The sequence below is a fragment of the Hydra vulgaris genome, chromosome 14 (assembly GCF_038396675.1).
Source record: "Hydra vulgaris chromosome 14, alternate assembly HydraT2T_AEP".
NCBI classification, from domain to species: Eukaryota; Metazoa; Cnidaria; class Hydrozoa; order Anthoathecata; family Hydridae; genus Hydra; species Hydra vulgaris.
This window is the reverse complement of record NC_088933.1, coordinates 8103817-8130062: the sequence shown is the minus strand read 5'-3', so window position 1 is coordinate 8130062 and position 26246 is coordinate 8103817. Positions and strand designations below refer to the sequence as shown.

The 26246-nt window shown below is 27.6% G+C and overlaps 1 protein-coding gene across 2 annotated transcripts in view; it reads right to left on the bottom strand.

Annotated features, from left to right (window-relative positions):
* The window catches only part of LOC124819331 (uncharacterized), a 33576-nt gene extending 8593 nt beyond the window's left edge, over nucleotides 1–24983 (bottom strand). Inside the window, exon 1 of one of the 2 annotated variants that reach the window (XM_065818351.1) lies at nucleotides 24667–24983. The gene's annotated coding sequence lies outside the window, so the exon portion shown is untranslated. Of the gene's footprint in view, nucleotides 1–24519 lie in introns of both variants that reach the window. The other variant, XM_065818352.1, reaches the window with a different exon arrangement.
* Nucleotides 24984–26246: the final 1263 nt, after the last annotated feature.

Genomic DNA, 26246 nt, shown 5'->3' with positions numbered 1-26246 from the left:
AACCTGGTGTAACTCTGATATCTCTAATTTGAACTCAAATATTTTTTTACCAGGTTTCAATATAATTTCCTTAGATTGAAAAAATGGAAAGCGAGGCGGTGGTTTAACAGTTTATATTAGAAAATGTTTGCAGTATATTACCAGGCTTGACATGAGCAATACTGATGACGATAATGAGGTTTTAATAATTAAAACCTCATTATTAATCTCTTAATAATGAAGTTTTAATTATTAATCTCTTAATAATAATTAATCTCTTAAAAAAAGCATTATTAAAAGTAACATCCAGGACCACCTCCCTATTTTTTTCTCTATTAATATCAACACAGATATAATATCTCAACAAGATAAACTTTTAAAAAACGATATTTTTCTACTGGCAATTTATAAACATTTAAAGAAATCTTATCTTCATTGGAAACAAATAAATACCTGTGCTGACGCTAATTTAGTTTATAATACGTACAGAAAATAGAAAAACTAAAAATTTAATGTCACCATGGATCACAAAAGAACTAAGAAAATCCTCTAAAATTAAACAAAAATTATACATAAAATCATAGATCTCAAAATAATAACTTGATAGCGCATTCTATTGTTTTCGCAATAGTTTATAATTTATGTACTTTTTAGTTCTTAATTACCCAATGCTGTTTGCTAGAAGGTTAACACAATTGTATGGTGTGCAGCAATGTTGTAGGTAGAAACAGAGGTGCGCAGCAGAGTTTTGTAGGTAGAAACAATATTGTACAAATGCTGTATGAACTATTAGCTGAGGACTGTAAGTACACACAACTCAGAAGTTCCTTCTAGGATTATAAAAATCATTTTATTATTTAACACGTGAACTCTCAAGACTCATTAATTAGTGAAAATATAAAACAGTAGTTAATTTCAAAGAAATCTCTCAATGATTAAGACTCAAAGTCATTGTCAAACTCAACTGTGAATCATTATTCCTCAAAGTTTGAAGGATAATTATTGACAGTTTAACACATACATAGTATGCAAAGATGTAACATATGTATGTTACATGTATACATACTATGTAAAAGTATATTTTTAAATAATGTATTTCTTATTATATTATTTAGTCAATATCAAAATTAAAAATTTCTTTAACACAGTTATATTACAACCACTGATATCAAAATAATAACAATTTGAGATCGGTGTGTATTACATCACTATTAAATATTCAGGTGTTTATATTATATTATTACTATGCCAAGTTGCAAAATTAGAACGGGATCAAAAAACAGTGATCACAATTCAAAAGAAAAGTTTTCATTTCACAAGTGGGTGAAATTTATTACATTTTCTTAAAAATAAAATCTTAAGGGGTTGTTTGGTTAAACTAAGCAAAAGTATTGTTTTGGTATGCGAAGATACTGAAAAATGTTTCCAAAGGTTGCTTACATCAACAGATAGTAATCTGCCTAATAATTTAGGAATGAAAAATGTAATTGCAAGTGCTGTTTATGACTCTTATAGGTTACAAGTGCTGGTTATGACTCTTATAGGTTACAAGCTATCAGGAGTCATATATGTATATATACAATATACATAGATACATACATACATATATATATATATATATATATATGTATATATATATATATATATACATATATATATATATATATATATATATATATATATAATTTAGTATATTTATGTATACACTTAGATAAATGTACTAGATTAGTATATTTATGTGTGCGCGCGCGTGTGTGTGTGTATGTGTGTGTGTGTTTGTGTGTGTCTAGTTAGTAGTTTATTTGTATTAAAAGAAAAATCTGTTAAAATTAAACTAAAATAATTATGAAATTATGAATAACAAACTCTAGAAGGAACCTCTGAGTTGTGTGTACTCACAGAGCTCAGCTAATAGTTCATGCAGCAGATGTACATTACCAGTATCTATTTAAAACAAAAGAATTTTAAGAATGATTAATATTAAACAGGTACTAAGCTGTCTATCATGCAGTTGTGTTATTAACCTTCTATCACACAGCATAAGATAATTAAGAACTAAAAGGTACATAAATTGGTTATTAAATTTTCTCAAAGATTTTATTTATCTTATAATATAATAGACTTATGCATATTCATAAAAACAAAACAAAAAAATAAATATCGTCTAATATAAGTTTTATTTAACCTAATATATCATCATCAACAACAAGCTATTTATTTTCCGTAAATCATTTTTACAGTAGTTTTGATAATAACAGTAATATTAATAGTAATAATATATTATAATAATATAAGATAAAAAAAAATTACTTAATAATACAAATAATACAATAATACAAATTATATTAATAGTAATAATAAGTATGTTTACCATAATTATAATGAAAAAAATAATAATAATAAATAATATTATAATGGTAGTTATGAGCATAAAAATATTTATGATAATAATTTAATGATTTATTTAGGAAAGTGTCACTCATACAGAAATCTGATCAAAGGAGTGACACTAATTTTTAAACATAATATAAGTAATAATAAGCAAAGACATATATCGAAACATATGGACCGTAAACACATAGATTAAAGCACATAGAATATACATTAAAACAAACATCTAGAAATCATAATGTGCAGGTTTTAATAATAAAAAAAAGAAAAAAATAAACAAAAAGTACTGATGTTAATTGCAGTAACGACGAAAAGAAAATTAAAAGAATATTTTAATCGTAAGCATAATGTCTAAAAGTTAGAATAAAAAGTTTATGTATATATATATATTATATATATATATATATATATATATATATATATATATATATATATATATATATATATATAAATTATGTTTTTTTAAAAGAAAAATGTATTTGTGTTTAAAATTATATCTTTATCGATTACAATAAAGGTTTTTTAATTTTTTATATGGTATTTTCTACAGCCGTTGGCAAACTGCGCCGCTGTCTTGGTAGGCCAAATCTGGCTTTAAAAATTTTGCACTATCCAGTTATTATTTTGAAATCAGCAACAAAATATTTAAAGACAAAAACTGAACAAAATAGAGTTCTCTATAAAAACCACGTTAAAGAATTTGAAAGACAAAAAAAAAAAAAAAAAAATAAAAAAAAAAAAAAAAAAAAAAAGTTTACTATTCTAATTTGCTTTAAAAAAATAATCCTAATTCTAAGAGAACTCACTGACATGGAGAAATTAAAAACGAGCGCATTGCCTAAAGCTGTTAAAATTAACGAAGAAACATCATAGGATCAAATTGTAATAGCTGACGAATTAAATAAATTTTTTCTATCAGTTGGTCCTAATCTGGCCCAAAAAATTCCTATCTTGACCAACAATATGAATGAATATGCTTTTCCAATAATTTCGTTCTTAAATTCCTTTGACGTATCCTTTGAGGAATTTGAACTTTCTTTTAAAAAGCTTAAATCTAATAAATTAGTTGGTAATGACATATTTATTGCAATGTTATTATCGACTAGTACGAAGTTAAAGATATTCTATTTCAAGTTTTACAATATTCAATAAAACAGGGTATTTTTCGCGACAATCTAAAAATAGCCAGAGTTTCACCAATATTTAAAGGGGGTGACGCAACCGTTTCAAATTATCGCCCAATTTTCAAATTATATCAATTTTGCCTGTTTTTTCTAAAGTTTTAGAGAGAATTTATATAATGTAGTTTTCAATCATTTATCTTCAAATAATATACTGTATCAAAATCAATACAATCAAACACGCTATACTCCAAATTACTCGCAATATTGCTGAATCTTTTGAAAAATCTCAATATACGTTAAGTGTTTTCATCGATTTATTAGAAGCCTTTGATACCATTGACCACAAAGTCCTATTTAAAAAAATAGAGTATAATGGAATTATAGGAAATACTTTAATGATACTTAAAAGTTATTTAAGCAACCGTAAACAGTTTGTTTACAGTAATACAATTGTCTCTTCCAATTTGTTAGATATAACATGTGGGATCCCTCAAGATACTATACTAGGACATCTTCTCTTTCTACTTTTCATTAATAACCTCCCTAAAGCCTCAAATTTATTGACGGTCATTTTTGCATATATCATAACAACTTTTAATATCATAACAACATTGTTCCAAAATATGAACATTGAATTAACAAAAGTTTCTGACTAGTTTATAATGAATAAACTGTCACTAAATGTTGAGAAAACTAAATGGATACTTTTTCATCAAACTTCAAAAAAAAGATACTGCCTTCTGTCATGCCCTTACTTTTTATTGACAAAATTCAAATAAAAAGAGAACTAACTATTAACATTTTAGAATTCAATATTGATGAAAACCTTAGTTGGAAATATCACATTGATTTGTTGTGCAACAAAGTTACTCGAAATATAGGAGTAATGTACAAAGCTCGAAATGCTTTGAATAAATACAGTTTAACACATTTTTCTCTATAATCCATTGCCATATAAATTATGCAAATATTGCGTGGGGTAATACCAATAAGTCTAAACTGCTACCTCTTTATCGTCAGCAGAAGCATGTTGCTCTTCTTATTAATTATAAAGATCGATTTGCTCATGCCAAACCATTATTATTTCAAATAAAAATTCTTAATATTTATCAGGTGAATATTTTTAATATACTTTGTTTTATGTAGAAATGTAAAACTAACGTTTCTTTCCTAACGTTTTCTCCTGTTTCTTTTCATAATCTATATAAGATTAAAACCTATATAACCTTAAAAGATAAAAATAAATATAACTTAAAAAATGATCTAATTTGGCAACCGTTTTCACTTACTTATTTTGGTAAGTCATGTATTTCATTTCGAGGGGCTTTTCTTTGGAACAAAATAGTTTTAAAAAATGTTTATTTTTCCCATGAATGGAATTATCTTTCATTCAAGAAAAAACTGAAAGAAATTATTTTTTCTTTCGAAGACATATTTTTATATTTTTAAAATCTTCTGAAAATGAATATGAAGCTTATTACATAAGGTAATATATAATAGTATATCTGATTCACATCTCATGTGTTTATGAAAACAGTACTTTTTAAAATATTTTTGGATTTATACATAGAAGTATCAAGAATTTCTTTATACCAATATATTTATATATTCTTTAGAAATTTATGTTCTCGCTAATTATTACTACAACATTGTTTTGTTTTTTTATTTTATATTTTATGTTAATTTAATATGCTTGATATTCACGAGCGGTTCTCGATAATAAGACCTGAAGGTCTTCTGCGAGTCTCTGCGTTCTTTTTTTTATTTTTATTTTATACCTGTATATTTATTTATATTTTTTTATTGTATAATGATTTTTATCTTAATAATCTTATTGTACAAATTTATTGAATATTTAAGAAAAGAACAGAGAAAAAAAAGTTGGCCGAAATTTATTTTCAGAAATAAATTATGTTTACAACAGTGGAAAAATACAATTGATGTTATAAATTGGTTCTCTGTAATCTAAAATAAAAATGACTGCACTTTTATTCAATTCAACATTAATGATTTTTACCCCTCAGTAAATGCAAATATTTTAGATAAAACAATTGTATTTGTAATAATCCATACAATTATTCCAGAAAAGACAATTCGTATAACAAAACATAGCAGGAAAACCTTACTTTTTTTTTTAATAAGCAAAACTTAACAAAAGAAAAACAAACATGACTGCTTTGATGTAACAAAAGGACAGTTATAATGGATTTTAGATTTGTTAAATAAAATAATCAATATTAATGATTTAGGCCTTTATCATGAGAATGGTTTCACAGTAATTCGTAAAAAATCTGGTCCACAGCTCCATAAAATTATAAAAGATATTCTAAAAAATTTCTAAAAGTATTGGCCTCAAATCAAAATAAGCATAAATTTAAAATTGTGAAATTTTTTGATGTTACATTCTAAAAATTCTTATAAGTCTTCCAAAACAACAAAAGATGAATTATTGTATATTAGCTCAAATCATCCTCCAAAAAATCTAAAACAAATCCCAATTTCAATTAATAACAGGCTAAACCAAAACTTGTCTGATAAAAGCATATTAAATTCCCATAAACGAGTTTACAAAGATGCCCTTAAAAAAGTGGATTTCAAAATTTTTAACTAAAATTTGACCCTGAAAAAAAGAATACAAAAAAAGCAAAATATAACTAGAAATACAATTTGGTTCAACCAAATTTTTCCTATTTTAGTGTTTATTACCACTAACATAGAAAAAATGTTTTTAAAATTGGTCAATAAACACTTTCCGCCCTCCAATAAATTACATAAAATTTTTAATCGAAATACAATTAAAGTTAGCTACAGTTCCACAAAAAATATGGAAAGAATTATAAAATGTCACAATTATGCTTTGCTAAACAAAACAGAAATCCTAAATGAAAAAATAACAGAAAGTTATATTTATAAACAGTGCTCAAAGTGAGGCAGGATGCCATCTCACCTCCTTTATATAAATCTCTATATATAACAATGATCAGGTGGGATGGTATTTTTAATTTACCGATTACCATCCCGTTACTTTTACATCCCGTTTCTCCACTTCGAGCACTGTTTGTAAACAAAAATACAATTGTCCAAGGAGTGGAAAATGTTTGTCAAAAAACGTGGTATATAAATGTGTTGTTTCCACTAAGAATTTACCTGATAAACAATTGGCTTAACAGAGGGTAAATTCAAAAAACGTTTTGCGAACCATAAACAATCCTTTAAAAATAAAAAGTATTCAAAAGACATCATGCTGTAAAAATACATATAGGAATTGAAAGATAAAAATATAAATGTTTTTATATTGAATTGGTCCATCCTTAAAACAGCACCTGCATATTATAATATTTTCAAAAAATTATTATAAATCTCTAAATTTTTTTCAAAAAAAGCAGAAATAAACAGTTGTAAAGAATTCTTTTTATGATATTTTCAGCATATTACCCAAATATGTGAAAATTTGCAGTAATTAAGACATTTATGACTTCCTGTAATTTTATTTTGTAATAAATTTAATTTTTTTAATATGAACATTTATTTCTGATGTTTAGTTTTCAGTTAATTTTTTTATTATGTTAGTAAAAAGCTTGAATAAAGTTTCAAGAATTTCATTTATAAGTTTATTGTTCTGTTATTACCCTGGGCGAAAAAACAACTTATAGGCTAACATTCCTAAAGGAATTTAGTAGTAAAATATTTTCTAAAAAGTGTGAACATATAAAAAAAAATTACACATTTATTGTTCTTTTCCTTTTCTGTAAGTAAATGCCAAGTAGAGGAAACAGACTCCCAATTTTTAACTTTCATCCAATTTTTAACTTTTACCCAATTTTTTGCGACTTAAATGCAGGAATAAATATACGAGTAATATATACTTAAATGCACAAATAAATATACGAGTAAAGAATATAACATCGTTTGATTTTATATGTACGTTATGTACGTTATGTGTTTTAATTTTATAGGGGCATTGAAGCAAAGTCCCCCAACCACACAATCCACAGAAAATAACATTCAAAAGGCGAAAGTACATTCTTGGCGGGGGTAACCAATAGAAATGTTGGAAGGAAGGCGAGAGCCACAAGACTACTGGCTCTAGCCTTCCAACATATTGATTGCAGTAAAAAACTACTACAACCGAGAAAGAAGCTCGTTTTTCATAAGGGTGGGAGTTTAGGTTAGTTTTAGTCTACCTAAAATTAGCCGTCTAACTTTTTAGCCCAATTTTCTGTCCAAATAAAATTAGCTGACTAACTTTTTAGCCAAACTAACATTTTTTAATTTTTTTAATTTTTTGTTTTTAGGTGCCCCAAAAAGACCTAACGGTCTTGTCGCAGAGTACCGCGGAAGATTATTTAAATAGGAAGTTTATGCATCCTTTCTTACCGATAGCGCAAAATATGCCTAGTGCTTGCTTCGAACCCAATAACAATACCTCAACTATATTACTATAAACGCAGAATTGTTAATTGTTAATAAGTTATTATGTGAATATTTTTATTGCTTTAAGACTAAAGTTGTTTTTCGGTAAGCGAGACTTGCAAAATTGATGAAGATAATTTGATATCCGCATTTTAAAATGTAATATCCGTAATTTAAATCGTTGAATAATGTTAACAATACAAAATGTATTGAACAGTATCTAACTACTGGATAATGAAAACATCAAATATGGCTGACACGACTGAGAAAGCTAATTGAATACTCTGTTCAAATGACTGCAAAAACATGCATATGTTTGATAAGAATAAATAAATACTTGATAATTTATTTCAATTAAAAACACAGTTGGTTATGGAATGGCATATATAGTATATAAAATTTTTTTTTGTATTTAACTTATTTTTTATTTTTTGCCGTTTAATAAATATAACAGTTTCCATAAATTTACAAGTTAATGGCCGGAGCAAAAATAAGGCATTGATTTGCCTTATCGCCGAGCACAGTGTTACAATTTATAATTTTTACAAAGTTGTTTTAAGAATATATAGTATAAAAGAAAAATTGAATAAATGTTTAAAAAAAATATATTAAAAAAAAAGTAAGATATCGTTTAATACATAATATCATAAATAGATTGGATAAAAGTAAAATGAATATATAAAACTTTATATAAGTTTAATAAACTTTATATAAAAATATATAAAAGATAAAGTAAGATATCGTTTAATATCATAATATCATAAATAGATTGGGTAAAAAAAAAAGTGAATATGTAATAATTTTATATATATACACATAAAAAATAGAGAAAAAAGCGAGAAAATGTGATTTTTGATAATGGTTATTGTCAAAAAGTTTTAACCTTTTTTAATGATTACAAGGAATAATTACTTTGTTTTTCAGTTTTTAAATGATATATCTGATCTATTTTTAAAAGAAAGACTTATAATAGTATAAATCAAAATCTGTGTTTAATAAAAACTGTTTTCTTACGGAAACAATGTTTGGGAATCTTTTCCACAAAAGTGGTCCGCAATTCTGAATTGAATAAGAATTTTGTTTAGAATAAGATTTTGGTATAACAAAGTTGTTTGCGGGAAATCTTGTAGCATATTTATGGTATATTTCTTTAAAATAAGTTTCAAATATTTTGGGGGAAAGTCCATATTTTGTTTTATACATGAACTGTAGAACAAGATGGATATTAAGTTTGAAAATATTCGTAGCATCAATTATACGTAAAAGAGATTCACATGGAATCGCTCTACCAGCTCCAAATATGATTCTAACAGCATGTTTTTGCTTGCTATAAAGTTTTTTTAGTGTGATTAGTACTTGATGTTGCCGTAAGTTAAGTAACTATGTATAAAGGAAAAATATAAACTTTTTAAGGACTTAAAATTTAAGAGTAGCTTACCTCTATAGATCATGCCAATGTTTTTGAGAATTTTTTTTCTATATAATTTATATGAACTTTCCAAGATAGATTTTCATCAAAGTTCACACCTAAAAAATTTACAGATGTTTGCCTTTTTGATGTTAGTTTTATTCATCAAAAGATTGGGAAGAAGTGTTATTTTTTTTGTTTTGCTTGGTTTGTGGAAAAGAGAAAATTTAGTTTTTTGAAAAAAAAGATTCGAATCATCAGCAAATAAAATAAAATTTAACAGGATTGATGTTGAAGACCATTTATGTATGGTAAAGTAAGTAAAGGTCCAAGTATCGAACCCTGTGGGACTCCACAATTTACAGTTTTTTTAGTCGTTTCTAAATTTTCAAATTGTACATATTGTTTTCTGTTTGAAAGATAATTTTCAAACCAGATTAAGTTTGTCTCCTTTATTCCGTAATATTCCAGTTCTTTTATTTAAATGGAATGATTTACCGTATCAAAAGCTTTCGACAGATCAATGAAAACTCCTAACTTAAAACAGTCTTCTGTAAAAGCATTAGATAAGTGATTAACTAACTCTACTATCGCGTGATCTATTGAATGTGCTCTTTTGAAACCAAATTGCTTACTGTATAACATGTTATTTTCAGTTAAATAATTATACAGCCTATTGTACACTATACGTTCAAGCAATTTCGAGTAAACAGATATAGGCCTGTAGTTAGAAGGTTCCGACTCATCTCCGGACTTAAATACTGGAGTTATTCTAGCAACTTTTAAATTATCCTGAACTTTTCCAGATTGAAGTGACTGATTGAAGATATGAAACAAAGATGAGTCAATTATATCATAAACTAATTTTAATATATTAACGCTAAATTTATCCGATCCTGCACTTATGTTACTTTTTAAGCTTAGTAATGCAGTCCGCAAATCACGTATATCTAGCTTTGACTCATTCATTTTTTTAATTAGAATTTGTTAGATAAGAATCAAATGTTGAAGAAGTTAAAGGAATACTTTGTGTTAAATTAGAGCTAATATTAATAAAGAAACTGTTAAATTCTTCAGCTATTAGTGCTTTATCATGAAGTGATTCACAGTCCATTTAAAGTTTTTTTGGCAGAGCTTTATTTTTATTTTTCATTTTAAAAATGGTGACGCAATGGAACAACAAAAGGTTGTTGGAAGATGGCCCAAAAACCTTTTGTTGTTACTATTGCGTCGCCATTTTTTAGGCAAATGTTGACCCCTCCCCCTCTTTTGTCACCGGTTTTTAATTTTTTTTTACACTACCCCTTAAAAAGAATGTCATAGAATCTAAACCTAATTTTAAAAAAAAACTTTTTTTGATCTCATTCCATATTTTATGAACTTCTTTTTGACAATTGGCTTTTTTTGTGTCGGATAAGCGTTACTATTAGACATTGTGACAAATTTAAAAGACTGTTTTTATCCATCTTATGACATAGACATTAAATGTAAGATGAGAAAATGAAAGTTGTAATTAACAGAATACTTAAATCAAAATACAGATAAAAAACAACCAATAATAAAAAGTAAAAAACCACCAATTAATAAAGAAAATATTTTTATTTATGTGATGATGTTGAGTCTTTCAGAGATTCTAAAGGTTGAGTTAAGTTGTCACTTGTGCTGTACTTTTTAATGCAATAAAACTCGGTGCTTTTCATTTATCACTTTGGAATACATGTTTGACAAAAACAAACCTTGCATTCTGAGTTTTCGCACTGATACCATTCACTATTTTGAGTTGGTTTTTTTGAGCAAAGCTGAAGCTTTGCTCAAAAAAATGACTTGGTTTGTTGCTGGATGACTTGGTTTGTTGCTGGATGACTTGGTTTGTTGCTGATGTTGTTAGAGTCGCTGTTGTTGATTTATCTGCAGCTCATCATTAAAGTCAAGTATACGTTGTTTCCTAGCTCGCTTTGCTGCTTTTTTGCTGTCAGTATCTTTCAATCTTTTGAATATTTTGTATTTATTGAGAAATTCTCACCGGATCTTGGCATGTTTACATTTTTTCAGTTTTTTTAAGTCTATGTGTTGGATGCAAAACATTTGCTCCAAAGCTGCGGAAAGCAATTGGGTCAATTACAATTGTTTTTCAACTTCTTATAGTTATATTGAAGGTTGGTTGAAGGTGAGTTGGCAGTGGATTTGACTTTGAAGCTGGAGCTATACAATGTATGCTGATGCTAGAAGTTAATGGTTTAGATTCAGAAGACATAGGCTGAGATGGTGTACCAGTGGTGCTTGCGGTGGTGGAACTGACATAAATTCTGTGGTTGAGATGACAAAATCTCAAGTTGAGATGAAATTTTTCAAACGTTTTAGCAATTTTTAATTTAGATTAATCGATTTTCTTGATGTCGAGCAGAAACAAACCAATATTTTGAAATCCAGAGACTATTTGTAAAAACTTCACCAAAGCAAAGAAGTTTTGCTTGCAGTTTACTAAAACATTCTTTTGGCAAATTGCTAAACTTTGTCTCTGCATAAAACTTTTGAAGTAACTTGCGCCAAACTTTTTTGACGTGGCAATAAACACCGTTTTCGATACAAATGAATACAACCCAATAGGTAATATTTGCCAATTGTTCATCTACGACTAAAAGATGAGTACCAATAATTGGATAATCAAAGTTCGATTTATTTACTTAAATAATTATTTGATTGATAAATTTTTAACAAATTGACTAAACTATTAAACACGAATTTTTTAATGGCGGGAACGTACAGGCTGGTGCGCCACTGCACGAATTGTTTATCTTTCATCCATCCGGACGAAGATATTGCGTATACGGCATCGTCTGGACCACTTAAGCATTTATTTTTGTACAGATGTTTTTTTTTAATATAAAAATAATGTATTGCATAAGGCAATTGTGTTTGAACAACCGCCAATTACTTGTGTAATCAATTTAAAAGTTGAACGAAGAACTTATAAAAATTTATTGGTCATTTTAGACATAATTATTTAGTAAAAGCCCTACTTACCAAGCGAATGAGTTTCGTATTTCATTCCACCCCATACTTAACCGTTCCCATTTTTAACTCATAAATTTTTACCGGAAGTAGCAAATTTAATTTTGAAAAAATGGATAGAGATTATCATAACTATTTCATTCTATCCTCTATTTCACTCTACCCGCTTTAACTCTACTCTTTAAAGATAACTTCATAAAAGGTTTATATTTTTCTGTGTTATTAAAATTAAAAAAGAACTAAAAAAAGAAAACTATATAGTGATGTCTTTTTCTGACAAACCTTCCTTCCCCGTGTCCCTTTTATTTCGACCCCTTTCGAAACACACGTTAATTTTGATGTCAAAAGTGTAAAACATTTTGCTCATGCACTGACAATTTTATATAATTATTGATTTCCTTTTTTTAAATTTAAACTTACATTTTTATCACTATCATTTTCAAAATCATCATTTTCATCGTTAAATGATAACTTAAATCTTTTTGATTCGATTGTCACCTTTTTAACTGAAACTTTTTCACAAATTTTTTTGTTAGATAAAAATCTGACAAAAATTCCTTCACGAATTTTAAATATTTTTTTCTCATGCTTTCCAAAGGATCAAAAACTTTGATAATTTTGATTCAAAACTGTGGCGCATAGTAAAAAACAAATTATTCTCTAATTCCTATGAATCTTTGTACGTTTGTAAAGATTCAAACAAATACAATTTTAATAGCATAGTTAATGGAGGGGTTTCACTTTTTTCGCATCAAGTTGCTTCTCAAGGTACTTTATACTTGGAATAAATAAAGAACATGTTGCATAAGTATCAATTAAAAGTAAAACATTTACTTGATTGAAGCTTGCTAATGCACTTACCTTTTCTTTTAAGTTAACAACCATCTTCATCTCCGTTTCAGTTAAGTTAACATTCATTTTCATCGAGCAAATATTTTCCCATTTTTTTGTATTGCTGTTTTGAATTAAATATATCTTTTACGTAGGAGTGAAGTTTGAGTATTCTTTCTGTCATTAGAAACACTCCACGTTTCGCGCCAACGAGTTTTCATATTTTGAATCAAATGAAGGAGGTGATTTCTTTTAACACCTTGTCGCATTTGACTTTCTTCTAATAAATCATTAAGTTGAGTAGAATGATTGAAAGATGTAACAATTTTTTGCACTTGGTTAATGTATTTGCAATAAAAAAGAATTTAGACGAACTAACACTTTCACTTTCTTCAACTGAATCTATGACATGTTTTACTACTTATTGCAAAACATGTCCCATGCATCTTATTGCTTGAACGTTTAAACTAACTTTTTAATGAATTTAGACAGTTGCGCACGTATACTACGTCGGATACTACACTCATTTATCATCTCTTTGAATTTTTGTAGGATTTTCAGCAAAACCTTTTTCAAAATATCTGCATCATGACAACTAATAAGATATATAAAAAAACAAAACTGATGAAATTGGTTGTCAAAAATGAAATGTACAGTTGCTGATATGTAAGTATAGTTTTGACTGGACGTCCACCAATTATTAGTAATAGATAAAAATTTAATTGACAATAGTTTTAACTTTAAATTCAAATTCAAGTTCAACTTTTTTTTTATATAAATCAGTTAAAAGAGATCTTAACTTTTTTCGGGTAAGCACATTGTACTTTGGATTTAAACAAAAAACAAATTCTTTAAAGGCATTACTTACTACCAACATAAATAGGAGACAACAACCAATAATGAATATTAAAAGACTTCTATCAATTTTATCGCTATTTTCTTGAGACAAGCTACTCGTGTTTCGTTTCTTATTCAGCGTTATTATTTTGTGATCATGTTCAAGATGGTAACCTAGTATACTTTTTGATGTTTTACTTAAGTACCTTTTATATCTGTTACTATTACATTCGTTGCATACCCATTTAGATGTTTCCTCTTCAATTGAGTATTATTCGTATGCAGTTTTAGTTGCTTCTTCAATGGACTGTGTTTCAATTTTAATTTCTTTTTGACCGGATGAAAAATTTAAACTGGTTTTGCTATCACTATGATTTAAAGGGTTTTGTCCTTCTAATTTCTTCCTTTTTGCAAATCTTTTTTTTAAATCGGATATTGAAATGGGGTGTTCATCAGGAGAAAGCGTATTATTGTTTGACATAATTTAATAACTCAATTTCTTATAATAAGTTTATAGATATAGTTTAGAAGATCCTTTTATCTAGCATAAAGCAGAAAACCATTTCTGTTGTGTTGACAAGTTTAATGAACATAATAAAATTGTGACAATTAAATCAATAAGAGAAATTCGTTAAAACTCATTTAAATTTGAAAAATTTTAAAGTATAATTTGTGACAATCTATTGTAATAAAGATGTTTTATTTGTTCCTAGTATTTCCCCCAATTATTTTTTTCTGAACTTAATAACAATCGGTTTTTTAGCAGAATAACTCAGTCAAAAACAGCTGGTGTTTTATATCGAATACATAATTAGTTAATATTATTTTAAAAAACACAACAAGTATAGTTTTAACAACGTATATTATCAATTAAATAATATAAATATAATAAAAAACTTTAAATTTCAAATTTATACAATCTAATTGTCATCACTGTAAATACCTGCAATTTTACGATTGTAAAATTAAATAATTTAGGAATTATTACATTAAAAAAATGAATAGGGGTGTAATATAAAGGAAATCCAAAAATAGCTCCGTACAAAACACATTTTTAAAAAGTATGGAACCATCTGTTTTTTATGAATTGATTTCACACAAATGTTTTTTATAACTTATAACTCACTTCAGTTAAAAATTAAAAAACCTTTTCTCCAAATACTGAGGGCTGTCCATTAATTACGTATACAAATTAGGAAGGAGGGGGTCTGTATTTTTTTGATTTTGTTGACAAGAGGGAGGGGAAGAAGTCAAGACAAGTTGACGTCGTTAATGTTTTTTTTTTAAATTAATTAGTTAAAAAAAGAAAAATTAGGCAACGTTTGCAGCCCTGTTTTAGACACCCACCCAATCTTCAGTATTTCAATAAAGCTAATTATAAGGCCGGGTGAATAAAAATGAGCGATTGCTTTTACTCAGTAATCGATCAGCTATACGTGAATAAAAACTAAGGAGTTTTGCTTAAATTTTTATTCACGTAAAGTTAAGCAATTTACTCAGTAATTGTTCAGCTTTACGTGAATAAAAAGTGAAAAAAAATTGCTCAAGTTTTTATTCACGTAAAGCTGACCAACTACTAAGTAAAAGCAATTGCTCATTTTTATTCACCCGGTCTATATTCTTACTATTTAAAAACCGTGTTGTGCTTTAAAAAGATCAGACTAGGGTTCGGACTATTGTAATTGTAAAAATTAAATACAATATCACATTACAATACAGTAATATGGTATTGTAATACCAGAGATGTAATTAAAACATCATTTATTGTTATTGTATTGCTGTGATTAAAAACTGTTACAATAACTAATGCATTGCTTTTTTTCTAACAATACATTGAAGTTCTATAGCTATTGTATTTAGTGATCGACCGAAACCAAAATTTGAGCCGAAACCGAAAGTACCAAAATTTCGGTTCAGTAGAGCCGTAGCCGAAACCGAAACCGAAATTTCGGCCGAAATTTGGAAATGAATGTTTAAAATCCCTGAACCTTTTATGATCACCGAACTGAAGCAAAAAAACTATTTTACATATATGTAAGCAATCACCATGTAACATAGTTTGATAAAAACTATGACATGTCAAGACATTTCAATAATTTAAGGTAATAATTGAAGTATTTTCTATGCGAAATACATTTTTTTCATGTTTTCTGGCAAAAGTCTGTTTCTTTTATTTGAAAAAATTTCTCCAGCAGTTAAAAACAACCTTTTAACTTTGGTAGATGTTGGTGGAGGTCTAAGGAATCTCTTTGCTACTTTTGGCAAACCAAACTTTGCTTTTAATGTTGCTTTCTAATATAAACCTATAAAACTATTTTTTTTTTTTTGTTATTTATGTGCCCCAAGAAGACCTATAGGTCTTGTAACAGAGCACCGCGGAAGTGCATTTAACCAGGAAGTTTACGCCTCCTTCATTACCGTGACGCAAAAATATATCCAAAGCTCGTTTCGAGCCTGGATCTCCTGCTTTCAAGGCAAGCACTCTAACCACTGCGCCACGGTCGCACAAGAAATTTCAGTCCTTCTTTAAACTTTGAATCAATTTTTGAGATTTATAGGACTGCCGGTAGTTGTATTGCTTTTTCAGTTAGGAGATTTTTTAGAGTAAACCACTTATTAAATGTGATGAAAGTCCGCTAAGTGATTGAAGTTTTGGATTGTGCGATCCACGAGATATTTTCAAATTATAAGTTCCGTATTTGAAATTACCAACTGTCACGGTAAAATGATTCAATAAACCAGTTTTTTATCAATTATTTTCCATTGTAAAATTTAGCACTGAGAAACTTTTGATGAAACTATTGGTTTGGGTTGCTTCACTTAAATGTTAAATCATTTTAAGAATGATTTGAGAATAGTAACTTAAAACTATTATGTTACGTGATTTTAATTAAAATTTTTACAATTGTTATAATTAAAAATTGATTTACTAATAAACGATTACAATTAGGAAATCGTCATGATCTCACTCTATATTAAAACTTAAAAAAATCTTATAAAAGTTTCGGTTCATTTCGGTTGCGGTTTGAACCGAAATTTCGGCCGAAACAGGAAAAGTAAAAAAACTGTTGAAGCAGAAATTTCGATTTCGGTTTTGGCTGAAATTTCGGCCGAAGCCGAAAGTTCAGCCAAAGCATATTTAACACTGATTTGTTTATATTTTTGCCCACTTGTTGAACAGCATTATTCAAAGTAGCAATGCTTTTAAGCAAAAATTCACGATTTGACATTCTTGACGGTGTGTTAGGTGTATTGGTAGCATTTCCCATAACTAATGGACTAAATCTGTTGAAGAATCAAATAAATTTTCAATATTGTTGTTTTCGACAGCTTGAAACACAGCACCAATGGAAGTTTTTTTAGAAGAAATTTGCGAACGATTGAGTGAAAATATACCAGTATTTTTTAAACCACTCCGTGCATTTTCAGGTTTAAACCCACCATTTTGGATGAGATCCTTAGACATGGCCGGAAAATGTCGATTAGTCAGGCTTTGAAAGTGATTTTTAGTCAAATAACTTTTGACAATTCTCTTCCATGCGCCTTTTACTGTTTTAAAAACGCCAACATTAGAGCGAGTTATGTATAATAGGCTTTATTCTTTTTTAAATGTAAATAATATTCTTTACCATAAACAATTTGGATTCAAATCTGGCCATTCCACCGATCATGCAATCATTCACCTTGTTCAGGACATATTTAAATCGTTTGATGAAGGCAAGTATACCCTTGGTCTTTTTATCGATTTAAGTTAAGCTTTCGATACAGATATCATCAAATCCTTCTATCGAAACTCAAAAGTTATGGTATAAAAAATACTAACTTTTCCTGGTTCGAGAGTTATTTGACTAATAGGAAGCAGTATATAGTTTATGATGAAGGAAAAACTAATTATGAGACAATTACATGTGGTGTTCCTCAAGGATCAATTTTAGGGCCACTTCTATTTCTTGTTTATATAAACGATTTAAACAAATTTTCTAACATTTTAAATACAATTTTATTTGCAGATGATACCAGCTTGTTTTATGCCAATAAAGATATCAATATATTATTCCAAACATTAAACCAAGAACTAGACAAACTAATCCTATGGTTTAAATCAAACAAGTTATCTTTAAATATTACTAAAACAAAATTCACTTTATTCCATCGCCTACATAAAAAATCAGATATTCCCTTAGTACTTCCGGACCTTTTTATTGACAATCAATTAATAAAGAGAGAGCAATCAATAAAGTTTTTAGGCGTGTTTCTAGACGAAAATGTAACCTGGGGGGAACATATAGGTGTAGTTGAAGATAAAATATCAAAAAATTTAGGCATAATGTACAAAGCAAAGCAGTTATAACATCGATCTTGTTTAAAAAACATTTACTTTTCTTTTATTCATTGCTACTTAAGTTATGCGAACATTGCTTGGTGTAGCACTAACGCGACGAAAATAAAAAAATTGCTTAGCAAACAAAAACAGGCTATAAGGATAATTTCAAACGTAGATCGCTTCTCACACACACAAACACTATTTAATGAACTCAATATCCTAAATGTATACAAACTAAACCTCTATCAAGTTCTTATTTTCATGTTCAAACTTGATAAAAATATATTACCAATCTTATTTTATTCAATTTTTGAAAAAATAAATCACATATACCCTACTAGATTTTCAAAATACAACTACATTCAATCCAAAACTTATTATTCCGCTACTAAATTCTCTATTTTAAACCGAGGACCAAAGTTGTGGAACATAATATTAAATAATGAAATGAAAACTAATTATTCTCTAAACCAATTCAAAACAAAACTTAAGCAATTACTTTTGTTAACTGAAAATGAATTAAATTTTTTCTAATAAAACTTCTTTATATTAGAAATCAATAATTAATAGTTAATTAATTAATTACTTTAGATTATTAATACATAATTAATCAATAATTGTACATATATTTTTATCATTTTAAATGATAATCTTCTTTTTGAGAAATATATTTTTTATTTTTGCGTTATTTATTAATCTTTTACTTTTATTTTATACTGTTTATTTGCTTTTACTTAATTGGCAATGAAAACTATTATAAATATAATTAAATAAGTTAAACTATAAAATGCTCTACCAATAAAATGTTTTTATATAAAATCATATCTTCTTATTTTTCAAACCAATTCTTAAATGCTATTTTTGTCATTTAATATTTTAATAAATTTTGTTTCTTTTATTTTACAAAGCAATTGTTATATCTTATTTTTTGAAAAACTATAAATTTTAAACGATATGCGATATATTTAAATTTTCTTTTATAATATATATCAGAGATATATACATTGAAACTATATTTTATTGTCAAACTATATTTTGTCTAGTAATGACGCATTTTTTGGGGCTTAATGATAAGACTAAATTTGTCTTCTTCTAGCCCCGGTCATGTAATTATTTTTTTATAGTTACGACTGTAAATTTTTTTTTATCGGCAAAGTGTAAATAAAATAAACATCTAGTGGCTGTAAAAAATGGCTCGTATGAGCCGGCAAACGCCAAAGTTAAATAGAATTTTCTAAAACTTTTTTTTTCAACTCTAAGCTCATATGTGAAGCATGGCCATCAAGTATTAGAACTTTAAATCCTGAAAGTTTGTTTGCGTGAGGCAAAAAAACTGTTTTAAACCACGACAAAAATGTTCGGATTCCATCCAGCTTGAACTACTACTGTTATAATAAACATTCTGGGCACCGCCTTTGCAACAGTCTTTCATAACATGTTTGCCTTTATAAATTATTTGATGAGATAAATAATTACCGAATGCGTCACAACAAGTCAAGATTGTCGTCATTTGCTTTTCATTCGATAGTACAAGCTTTTTAGGGTTTTTTGTTCCTTTTCTACAAATAATTTTGACTTTGCCTTGATCAAATTGCAAACTAGACTCATCACAGTTAAATATTTGAAACGGCTTATCGCCTAAATTATGTTCATTATATGCTACTGCTAATTGCTCAAACCAATTGTCAATTATAGCTGGTTGTGTGGCCACAGCTCTAATAGTTTGCATACCGCTTACTTTTCTTGTGCAAATTTCTTTGCGATATTTATTCATGAAACCGGAGTACTATTTTCTAGTCGGTCTGCCGTCTTTGAATAGACTAGGTTGGTTTGATTCTTTTAAATAGTTTTCAACAACAATAAACACGCCTCTTCTATTCAAGCCGAAGCCTATATCACTCATAAAATTTAATAAATCAACAATAATAGCTTCAGTAATGTTGCTCATCTTTTTTGGCGCTCTTCGATTATTAGATGATCCTTTTGTTCTGTCAAAAAGTGTAGATTTTGCCACATTAAAGCAGCTTGTACGTATGACATTTTTTTTTTTTCAGTAATAGCTTGAATAGCAAGCTGGATTCGACTCTCTCGCTCTTCTTTTTGTTTAAAATTATCCATATTCTTTAATACAGTAATACAATTAACACAAATGCGTTAACTTTATGGATGCTAAAAAAAATAGCTGTATCTGGATTAGTGTAAATTATTTTTTCCCCGGTGGCTATTTTATTTTTTATTACTTTCATGAACATAATATATTATATTATGTGCATGAAAGTGATAAAAAATAAAATAGCCAATTGTAATTAACTGTATCCGGGACTCAAAAGTGTATTTGTTTATTGCTGCTGGCTAATTTGTTTATTATTTTTTATAGGTACATAAAATAATAATTACTTCTATCCGGAATTAGGTGTCTTTTTTTTTTGGCTGGTAGCAAATTTGTTTTTCATTTTTTTCAATTATTTCAAAAGGTAATTTAATTTTTTTTTGGCTAAAATAATCAGCATAAATTTCTGCACAAAATAGTGTTTTTACTTTTTTAATTTTTTTGTTGCAAGTCAAAGTTATTTTTTTCCTTTTTTTTGTTTTTTTAGTTATGAGAGATTTCAAATTGAAATCTTTCATGATTGCATTAGTTTATATAATTTTTTTTTTTTATTTTTCGATTTGTCTGGTAAAGACGTTTATTAATTAAAAAAAATTATTCATAAAATTATTAAATTAAGGGAGTTATGAAACTTTTTACTAAAACCATCCGAAATTAGGTTACATCCGGAACTAGGGGTTTTTACGGTAGCTATTGTATTTTAAAGTATTTAGATTCTTTTTCCGCGCATTTTTTACTATTTGGACACTAGAAAATTCAGAGGTGCCCGTGACGCTCGTTTTTAGCAGTCATTTGTATATATAAATTTTATTTATTTTGAGAAGTGAAGTAAAGCCAGGAAAGCCAAAGAAGTATATATATTACGTATACTTAATAAATATTAAGTTCAGAGGCGATCATGGCACCCGTTTCTAGCAACCATTTTCATATATAAATTTTATTTATTTTGAATTCAATAATATAACTGTTTAAGTAATAATTTATTTAGAATTAACATTAATTATATTCATTCAAAATCATATAAATATATAATTTATCATATGCATGTAATTAAATAATTATTTACTTTCTGAAGTGAAATTTTTGATTTCTTTATAATTTTGTCTAAACTGATATTAAATGTTTCACCGGATGATGACGTCTAAACTAATTGATTAACTACATAAAGCGCATGAAAAGAATTTTTTTTAATATAATTAACCGCTAATGTGTAATAAATTACAGCATTATGGAATCAGAGAACTATCGACCTGGGTAATTATCGATTAGATTGTCTAAAAATGTAAACTACTTTTGTTTTGCAAAAAAATTGTCTACATTTTCAGATTGTTCATTACCTATCTGACCGTACCAGTAAATTTTGAAGAGGGTCATTTTTGAAAAATGAGGCAGTTTAGAATACCAAATTAATATTGTTCTTGATTTATGTAACAAAGTTCTTGTATAGCTTTGCAACTAGATCCAAAAGTCCAGTTACTTTATGAAACACAAACTGCCATAAAAGCCTCAGGGAAACAAAAGACAAAGTTATATTACAGTAAGTGTTAGTTGAGTAAGTATCAAAACAATTGGGTAGATGCCTAATGTAAAAGCAAATGACTAAATGGAAGAAATGGTAGTAATTGATCATGTCTATCCCCAGCAGTAAAAGAAGTACAGGTCAGATCAAACTCACTTTTATAGAGCTATATAAAGTTTGCAACAAAGACAAGTAAAATTCAATAAATAAAATAGAAATAGAACTAATAATTAAAAAAAAAAATTTGTTAAATTTCTCGTCTCGTCTTGTTTCATTCTCGGTCTCACGAGAAGTACTAACTTCTCGTCTCGGTCTCGTCTCGGTTTGAAAAAACCTAGTCTCGCTCATGGTTAAGTATTGTTATTGTTTCTAAAAAAGTTAATACAATAACAATAGTTATTGTTTCTGTTATTTTTTTCATTACAATTACAATAGTCTGAATCCTAGATCCGACTTCAACAACTAGTCAACAACTTGCGGCTAGCAAGCTTCGTATGGTATTTTCGAAGTCAAGATGCGGCTCTTTAGCTCTATGCACAAATATTAGTACAATATTTAAATAAAGTTGTTGAAAGCTCTTTAAAAACTGAAATTTTTTGTTTTTTTTACTTTTGACTCTTCCGTCTCAAAAGTTTGCCGACCCCTGCTTTATGCAATTTGATAAATGCATTTTTGTTATACGAAACTATATTATAAAAAATTGACTTTCACTGTGAAAACGGACTAGGTCTAAAGTTAAAGTGGAAAGGATTGCCATATTCACGGAATGTGACTCTGCACTGTACATAAATTATGATAAGTATTTAACACTATCATCGAAATTGATTCATTTAAGAAGGAAGGAGCCATGGAGTGTTGACGTAGTTTTATTGAGGGGGTGGGGGAGGTGAGGTCTCTGAAAGTTTGACTAGGACTTAACAAGGGGAAAGGGAAGGTAAAATTGCTAAAAAACTGTTGACGTAATTAATAGACAGCCCCCTACCTGTAAATAACTTACACCAATTTGTTAAGGCAAATGAATAAATACTTGGCGATTTAACCACTTCACATAAAACGCATAACCAGATTTATAAAAACTATTTTTGCGTAACAGTCATATTATTATGGAGTAGAGGCAATATTTATAGCAAACTTAAATAACTTTTTTATGTATTGCATTCCTTAAGATATTTCATTTTAAAATTGGTTTCAACCACCTCTGTAGCTTATTTAATTCTAAAGATATTTGTGTTTTGCCATTTTCAATTTTTGGAGATTTTAAGAAAAATTTCTGCAAAGTTAAATTTTTGGCACCAAAAACTAAGAGAAAAAAAAAAGGTTCATTGATACTTTGCTGTATTTTTCCAAAAATTTTTGCAGTATTTTTTGAAAAATTTTTTCGGTATTTTTTCGAAAAATACCACAAAAATAAAAGTATTAATAAACTTTTTATTTTTCTTAGTTTTCGGTGCCAAATATTCAACGGAAATTTTTCTTAAAATCTCCAAAAAATACCGAATTCGGTAAAATGATTATGTATTAACAAGTATGTATAAAAATTCTATTTGAAATAATATCATGAATCCCAATTAATTATATTATATATTAATTATATTATATTATAGATTATTTAAATATATAATATATTATTTAAATATATTACATATTATTCAAATATATTCCATATTATTTAAATAAATATTATTTGAATATATTATATATTATTTATATATATTATATATTAGTATAATTAACTATAATCATATAATATAAACTAATTTTATCATAAAATTAACATATTTTTAGTTAACTAAAAAATTGGTCTAATAATTTCATTTAGTCGACTAACTTTAGTTGAACTAAAAAGTTAATCGACTAAGAATAAAAGTTAGCCGACTAATTTTAGTTAACTAAAAAGTTAGTCAACTAATCGTAGTTAGACTAAAAAAAAAGTCGACTAAGTTTTGGTTAACTAAAAAGTTAGTCGGCTAATATTAGTCGATTGACTTGATTGACTGATAGCATACAACTATTTTGTATGTAAGCGATAAAATCTAGATCATACATTAAAAGCAAAGAATATTTTATTTCCTTTGAAAATGACAATTAATAGATTAATTAAAAGCATTCTGTTCGTGACTGCTATCACAAACAGAAATTTCAATAACTATAGTTATGGTTAGCCGTTGATCTGCCAGCTCTTGTCCTGTAGTGGCTAGCCGCTGTTTTGCCAAAAAAAATCCGTAAAGCAAAACGGAGCCTCACCAACGTCGGCAGCTGCAGTCAGTCCAGCGCGTAAGCCTACGCAGGACTAGTGCGGGACCACTATACCCTTGCTGTCTAAGATATATGTGAGTATATGTGTACTCATCGACTTATGCAGGAAAAGTGCGCTTTGCACTTAGGTTCTATTTGGAGTTCAAGGTTCATTTTATGTAGTTAAAAAGTTTAAGTTTAAGACAGGTAACAACTTTAAAAAAATAAATTGAACAATCTTAAGAAGGTAAATAAATATAAAAAAAACTTCTTTAAAATTGTGTAAATACTCGAGTTTATGTGTAAACGTAAAACTTATCAGGTTAATGAGTATACCTATTTATTTACCCAAACGCTCAAAGTCAAATCAACATCAACTTGGTATCATTTCAAGGTTTTAAGTTTATTTAAATTGAAACAACGTTGACTTCTTGTTGAAATAAAAGTTATTAACAATGTATAACAAATTAAAGCAAAAAATACCTTCCTTGATCCTAAGGCAATCTACTCGTTTAAAGAATGTAGTTAATTGTTTATTGCGAATTGTTCAAAAGGCTCATTTTTAAAATAAACTCAAATTTAAGTCGTTATTTAAATCATAATGCAAACAAAAGTTTCTTGGCAGTCATAATAGAATTTATTAAGGTTTTTTGTTGTGTTGCTAAGTGGTTAATACCCGTAAATCAAAACTGAATTAGGATCAATACCTAAGAATTTGTTTCATCAAATTACAATCAATCATAGTTCCAAAGCAAAAAAGTGATAAAATCCAAAATCCCATGGTTGCAAAAAAATGATTTAATTTATAAACAAAAAACTGTTTACTTTCAAGACCGCATTTTGTGACAAGATTGTTATCTTGTTACAAAATGCGGTCTAGTTTACAACGTTTATGCGAAATATAAAATATTTTTCAAGAAAATATCAAACATTTAATTAGTTTAATTTCAGAATCATTCCATAAAATTTTGGAATTTATGAACATTATTTACAGTAATGAAAACTATAAAAATAAAAAAAGGCATTAGTTTGTAGTCATATTTGTCATTCGGCATGTTTTAATTAGCTTTAAAAGCTGAGTCTATTAAATCATACTTTTACGTTTGAAATAGAAGTTTTATATTTATTTATAATTTTATATTTTTCTATATATATATAAAATATCTAGAGATAATATGGTGAATAATAATTTCTGTTCTTTTTAAGTTTTGGTCTTTTCAAGTTTTGATTGTTAAAATAACATCAGATATCACTATGCCTCATAAGGTGATTAAGTAACAGAAACTTTCAACTTTTTTTTATAATCATAAATATATTTTGGTGATATATGGATATTAGGATAAAATGTTCTTTATAATTTTAATAACTTTTTAATACCTAGATGTATAATGGGGAATGTTCTTTATTATTTTGAGTTAATATTAAGTTCAATGAACAATAGAAAAGTTACTTCATCCATATTAGCTAAATGCTTTTTTTATTCAGATAAACTTTATAAAGGCGATACACGTGCAACCACGTCTTAAGACCTAATTGCACTGTATATTAATTACTGCAAATTATAATATTTAAGCTTTACTTTTGTTGTTATAATCGATAAATCCATGGAAAATGAAAGAAAAAAGAAAACAATTATTACATAGGATATTGTAAGAACCGTAATAAAGTCAAATCTTAAAGAAATGAAGTTAAAAGAAATTGCGGAAGAAGTTGAAACATCAATTTCTGCAACTCGTTTTATTTCTGATAAAATCAGTAAAAGACTTAATGATGATGAAATCGGATCGGTAGAAAAAGGAGGGTGCAGCACTTATGACAAGAAACTTAATGATAAATTTGATTGCAAATTGAGTATGATCCATCTCATGCTTTAGCATCATTGAGAAACATTCTCGTTAAAAGGAAATTAATGTATCTTTAGCAACGTTATCTAAATATTTGAAGTTGATGGCCCAGTGGGCACAGTACGTTTTTAAAACGTTCTTTGGACGTTTTTATTAGGTTTAAACCTTATAAAAACGTCTAAAAAACGTTTTAAAAACGTACCGTGCCCACTGGGGGAG